Source organism: Rhodamnia argentea, chromosome 5 (genome assembly GCF_020921035.1).
Source record: "Rhodamnia argentea isolate NSW1041297 chromosome 5, ASM2092103v1, whole genome shotgun sequence".
Taxonomy (NCBI): domain Eukaryota; kingdom Viridiplantae; phylum Streptophyta; class Magnoliopsida; order Myrtales; family Myrtaceae; genus Rhodamnia; species Rhodamnia argentea.
This window is the reverse complement of record NC_063154.1, coordinates 20846257-20853574: the sequence shown is the minus strand read 5'-3', so window position 1 is coordinate 20853574 and position 7318 is coordinate 20846257.

The window sequence follows — 7318 nt, the reverse complement described above, 5'->3', positions numbered from 1 at the left end:
ATCAACTTCCAGCAGCTTTTGGGCGAGTCTTTGTTTTCCGGTCAAATGAACGAGCAGCGCATCAGTGGTGGTCCAGTAAATTCTTCGTCAAAGCCGGTGCACTTTTAATTCCTTTTTGCAGGTTATGGGGTGAAGGCATCAACTTCATGTGTGAACTCCAATATCGTCTCATCGATTCCATGCATGTTCAAGCCAATATTGGATTTTCCAAATTTCATCCGCTGACCCCAACACTGACGAAGGCACCGAGTAGCCATCACCGCAAGAAGCACACCACAGTCCCATCGAGAAGCCGAGTCCATCGTCGACCACCATCGTAGGCCAATCCCAATCCATCGTTTTCAAAACGGGAAACGCAGTATCCTGAGATATTCTCAAATATTTCAACTTGTGTAAGTTATCTTGCCTTGATTTGATTTATTAATAATGTTCTCCAATTTAAATTATTTCTCATCTTTCATGCATATTTTCGAACATTCAAAAATCCTAAACCCAATTTAGGAAAGATTTTTGCCTAAAGAGCAACGTGTTTCCAAATTCTATTTGTGATTATTTGGATACGATCCTTTGTAGCAAAAAATGGAAAATTAGTCAATCAAATCTATGATTACTTCGATCCGATCCGCTAATTTGAACAAACCAATTTTGGATTAGGAATGTAAATTTTTTTGAGAATCAAGTGAATATCCATGGTTTGATCTTGTTGATTGCTTTTATTGATTTATTTGGAATATTTAATCTTTCATGGATATCTTTTTTTAATTGATTTCCTCATAATCTAAAACTCCTAAAAAATTTAGTAAGATATTATAATTTCATAAAAATCTTATCAAATTAAAATTTTAGAAAGATAAAGTTTCTTAGAAGCTTTATCTCATTGGGTTTGTTCGGAACAAAATCAAGAAAATTGAGTCAATCATGGACATATCGAGTTGCCAAAAATTCATGTAAAAAAATAATAAAAATTATTATCTCATGTAGATTAGAATATATATTTTGTATTATCTCATGCATATCTCATGTTGTTTTGCATTATCTCAGGTTACTTCACATATCACGTTTGCATTCCATGTTTTCGAGTATCACCATATCTTGCCTACCATATTTTTCAAATATCACATACTTGCACGTCATTATTTTTTCACATTTTGCATAAATTGTATGTCTTCTTTTGCATATCCCATTTCATTTTATCATGTTTGCATGTCGTCATTTTTTTTTTTTTTTGACATATTGCGTATTTGTACGTCATAATATCATTGCATAAATTGCCATCCCATATTTTGCATATCTCCTGTTTTGCCATGTCACACGGTCACATATTGCATATCATTACTTGCCATGTCATATCCTCTTGTTGTTATCCCTTGTCCTGTTATGCTACGTCATGTAGAAATCATGTTTAGGTTCATTTCATCTTATGATAGTCAATTGTGTGCATGATTTTCACATACCGTTAGAGTAAATTGTCTTGTGTTTTGCATCGTGTTTTGTATTAATGTCATGACATCATGCATGCTTCAATTGGTTAGTTAAATTTTGCATATGGGATAACATGACATAATTTTGCATGTTTTTGCATTGCATGTCATCACGCCATTTAGTATAGTTTTTATGTCATTTGCATTCATCTCACTCATTGCATCCATTTAAACAAGCGAAAAATCGAAAAAATAATTTTTGAACATGAAGTGAAATCAATTCAAATTGAGTTGCCAAACTTAGGATTTTTCATGAAATTTAAGTTATCAAAAGGGCATTCATATTGATGTAACCACGTCTCCGACTCATAATCTCTAGTTCGTAGAAATAAAGTATTTATCTCAATACTTTATTTAGGTTCCTAATCAACTTATCAAAAATAATTAGTGGAGACTCCAAATCTTTAATCATTGGAACAATAAACCAATGTTACGATTTGTGTTGACATCCGATTTTTAATCATTTTTTTTTTTTAAAAAAATTCATAGAAAATTCGTAAAAAGTCAAAAAAAAATTTTGAAAAATCAACTTTGTGAGCCTTGGCCAAGCCCAAAGAACCATTTTTCAACCAAAAATAATTTTTCATGTCTCTCGCATTTTTTAATATTTCAAAAAATAGGAAAATATTTAGAAAATCAAGAAAAATAGCATTTGTGGCCAAAAAATTAGTTAATATTTTTATTTTAATTCCCTTTTCATTTTTACCACTTAAAATTTGAAAAATTCAATCGGGACTTTAAGCTTCTTCATTAAGCATAATTTTGAATTGGCTCAAAAATTACATTTTGAGTCATTTTATTTTCAGATTTTACATTTTCTAGTTCATGACATTTGACTTTAGTTCCTCACATTTCATTTTGACCCAGAAATTAGAATAATTGCACAATTTGGACTAAAAGGACCTAAATGAACAATTATTTTTAGTTTAGTCATTGGGTTTCACTTTAAATGCAATTAATCAAATTCTAGGGGTGGACTCGCAAAACTAAGGCCGATACCCTCTAGTTTCATTATTTTGAATCCAATGGAGGGGTTAGTTTGGCTCGATTCAACCGTTTAGGGTTTGAATTAATTAATTTTCTCTCTCGGGTCAAAACAAGAATTTGGGACTTTTGTATAATTCCATGCATATTTTTGACAAAAATCACATTTTCTAATAGAATTCATGCTCCCGAATCGAATTACGCAATTTAATTTAACTAATTGTGAAGTTTTGGGAGTCAATTTAGCATTTTTAGGTCGACCGAGTCAAACCGGATCCGACCCAGCGACCCGGGCGACCATCTTCTTCCCTAAATACCCTTTCGCGCATAGGTTCAAATGCCCGAGGAAGAGCTGAACTTTGGCGCCAAAATTGGAGGCCTTCCCGGCCACAATCAACAACGCCATGGGGTAGGCATTGAAGTCCTCAACGGCCCGAACCCATCGCCACCACTCTCACTGCCTGGGGTCGCCGGAGCTGGTCTAGCGAACTCAATCAATGCCGTGATGGTACCTAGGGTCAATACGAGTGTAAACAGAGTCCAATCCAAGCCAATTCGCGTGCGATAGAGACCTTAATAGAGTTGGACAAAATCCTCTCCGTTCTTGGCACCGTTTGGATCCAAATGCACATGCGAGCTAGTCGAACGTCGGCCCCTTCATGCATGCCAAATCTATTCAAATTGGGTAAGTATGGAATTGACGCATTTTTGAAAAGTGGGGTGATTCATTCTATTCCATAGATGCAACAGACTAGAGAGAGAGAGAGAGAGAGAGCTCTGAATCTGCCATTGTTGAGTGTTCGAACCGAAGCTTCTCAAGTTCGTCTCGACCTCCAGAGAGCAAATCGAGCTATATCACCACTTCAAGAAGCCTCACGAAGCTCTAAGAAAGTGATCGGACCTACTCCAGCAGCTCGGCATCTCCTAAAACGGTGAGTCGCACTCTCAAGCTTCTCATTAGGCATCCATGACGGAGTTCCCTCCGACCATGATTTTTTAAATTAGTTGAGGCGTTTTACTCCTTAAGCTCATCTAAGCACGATCGCATCTCGCTTTTGCATTGATATTGTGTGAAAACCCCAAGTCGATACCTCTGCCATAGCTAGATCTATCGTGACTTGGCCAACGAAATCCGGCAACTTAGACCTTGATCGGAGCTTCAAGTAAATCTCCCGAACTTATTGTGGTGCTATTCTATGATGGAATTGCATAGTTATGCTCTAGTTTGTTTGCTTGATCCGCCATTGTTGTGCTTTGTACAAGCTTGATTGCTTGTATTATAGTTGATAACTTTGGCTAGATTTTGGATATGTTATTCTGGAGAGTGAGACGAGTGGATCGGGACCAATTTCATCCGATTTGGTCCAGGTTTGGCCATCAATCGGCGCAAGAAATCTCTCGGTCGTTTGTTTGTCGTCTCCGCGAAGAAGACGATAACTAGCCAACCAAAGTTGATTCGGTCAATAGCCGACCTGGCGCCGACGTGGTGACAAGTGGCAGCCACGTCGCCCAAGCGTAATATATGAATAATTTTCAAAAACAAAAAAAATAAAACCAAATTGGACGTGTGACGTCCCGAAATTTTGACGTATGTGAGATAACCGCATTCAATGAAAGTTTTAATCTTGGATTCCAGCCTGGTATATAGATATTGAATTTTGAGGAATTAAGAGATGATAATTGGATATTCTTGAGACGTCGGTCAAAATAGATTAGGTTTCGGTAGTTCGGTCGTCACGTAGTAGTTTTGAGACCTTTCGCCCCGAGCCTAGCCCTAACATAACCCCAGCTGTGAAAGTACCAAAATATCCCCAATCGTTTTTACCAAATGACCAACCAATCCTAAAATATCAATTGTCCAAAATGCCCTTGCCTTTATGCACTAGAGGATAAGATTTTCAAATGTGATGAGATCCTAGTGGACCTTACTAGTCTTGTCCCCAACCACTTGTCTTTTCTCAACCACCCAAGTCAATTCAAGTCCTCTCTTCTCTCTCTCTCTCTCCCTTTCCTCTCTCACGCTCGACCACCCCCTTCCCCCCTTGTTGTTTGCATCGGCTTGCCACCACCTCCGCTGCTACACCGCTATCGCCGAACAAGGGCCGGCGGCCCCAAACCGCCGACCTCCCGCCGCTTCCTCACCGCTCGTCCCGCCGCTTGCTGTTATCTCGTGGAGCCATGAGAGCCATCAACCTCCATCCTCCTCCTTCCTCTAAGCCCGAACCCTTCCGCCTCACGCCGTCCTTCCGCCTCCCATCGTCGTTCCCGGCCGCTATCCATCGGTCCACTGTCGCACCGCCATGCCCTTGCCAACCCCACCGCCGGCCCATCTCCTTATTCCTCCCAAACCCGTGAAACCAACGACCTCTGCCTCGCCCCGAACCGCGATACCTCCCCCTCGCCCTCGAGCCTCCACCGCCGCCATCCCGTGAGCCCCATGACCCGACGCCACCTCGGCCCTACCCTAGTGCCGCCGTAGGCCGTTGTTATCACCGCCGCCGATCCCGCTAAGAGTCACCACCGCCACCGTAGTCATCGTCGAATCGCTAGTTGTGAGTTAGCCCCTAATCCTTGATTAAATCGCTAATTACGTTTAGGGATAGTTTAGTTAGTGTAAATTGCGATTTTAGTTAGTGACACGGATTAGGTTAAATTACCACAATTAAATAGGTTAGTCCGGTCGGCTAGGTGGTCGTGGCTAATTGATGGTTAGATTGGATTTGGTGATTGATTGTAATTGTTCGATCGCGAACGAGTGATTGGCTAGAGCCAACCGGATGATAGATTATCGGATCGATTGGGTAATACAGGCTCGACTATGAGTAATCGGACTAATAATTGCAAACGGAACAGTTAATTATTAATTAATTAATTATTACTACCGAGTGGATAGTGGGTGTTATTGTTTGACTGTCGAATGTTATGGGTGCCTATATATGTCTGTGTGTTTATATATATATAAGAATTAATCACCATGTATCGAGTACAAAGTCTAGTGATAAATTGTGCATTCATGCGACCACGTGTGGAATCAAATTGCATATTTGAGCACGAAAATGGCCTTATGCCAAGTCTTTCAAGACAACCGTGTGAGCATTTAACTGAATGCAAAAGATAAGAATTGACTAGTTATCCGGTGTGCTCATGGAGTCATATGATAGTTTCCTAACAAGTTCGTACCGTGCCTATTGAAATCACACGACTTGTCGGATGCACGTCAATCCGTAATACCGAGTTGGTCGGATGTCGGTTGCGGCTTGTAAGAAAACTAACGCTCCTTACGGGAATGTGCGTTATGCCATGCTATACCGTGCCGTGCCGATCAAAATCACACGACCTAGTAGTTGTCGTTGTTGAAGGAATGGAACGGCGTCTGATCTCGCCGTAAAAGCACCAACCGCCTAGTGTATCGGATTGAATGGCCTTTAAGAACCGGAACACATGTGGTTTTCTATGCATGCAAGCTGTTTGGGTGTTCTAGTTGTTTGCCTTGGTTGATGTGACTATTAAGTCAAGTCGAGTATTGCATTACGTGTGATCCAAAGCGTGATAAGCTTACATGTGATTGTGTTATATTGTTAGGTTGTGCTTATTCCTATGATAGCTAGAGCGTGGCGTTAACGCCCGCTATTGTTCTATTATCGATTGTTGATGCATGTTTAGGGTCGCTTGAGTGAATCAACGCCCTAACCGAGTTTAGGCATTGACTAACCGAGATTTATTTCTCATCCCATTATCGTTGACTCTTTTTTAGGACCAAGGTAATGGAGGACCGTCACGTTCAATTCGGAGTCCTCATCGACCGATCATTCGGCATTGAGTACCTTCCCATTCCGAGTCCGAACCGAGTTTGTGACGACACCGTAGGTAGAGGAGGGGTTGGGGTATCCAGTGCCCCACCGGTTCGCTGCCCGGCACATGCGTGATGGTGACATTCTCTATGGGCCAATCTCGAGATTCGAGGGGCCGCCTATCACGGCCACTATATTCCAAACCTGGGACGTGATGGATATCAATATGCCCGACAGGGAAGTTGAGGACCCCGAACCCAAGTCGGACTACAATGATCCCAATTACGAGCCTTCGCCCAAGTATTTTTTTTATGGGCTGCTGTGATGGAGACCTTTTTGGGGAGACGTGTGAAGGACGAGGGTGTCGTAGCCCCTCTTTTATAGTAGATATGACTTTAACCCCGACCCGACCTACCTATCTTTTTGTTGGTCATAGGGAACCGCCACAAAGTATGGGGTTGTATAGTGTAGTAGCTCAGTAGGGTTAATGAGTATTTGCTAATGAAGTGAATGTTTTCTACTGCTGAGTTGTTGGTTGTGTACCCTACTTTCCTATCCCCGCTTATTGGTTGTTGTCTAGGAGTTTATCGTTTCCACATGCGTAATTAAAATATATGGGAAGATGACACGCCCGAAACGTCGTTCTTAATGACTCGAGGCGTATTGGTAGGGATATTGCATACCCGAGGATTGGGGCATGATAGGATGGCCATGAGTTGACCACGTGACACGATATGGGATTTTCAAAAATAAAAAATCATTTTTCGATTTTATAAAATAATTTTTGAAAAAAGGTTGATCGAGACGGTCAAAGGTTGATCGGACGGTCAAAGATTAGCCGGGTCTTCTGTTTGTGGCCATAGGATCTAGCAATTAAATCAAACGGCTAAAAGCTAGTGTCCCCGTTCGATCTCGGCCGTTGATTTTAGTTTGTAGATTGGACGGCTGGGAATTAGTCGCCATTTAACCGGTAATTATTACCGTGCTATAATAGTATATGATGTAACCGACCAATCAAAACCATATGGAACATGCAGAACTGTGCAAGCCGTTCCCTGGCAA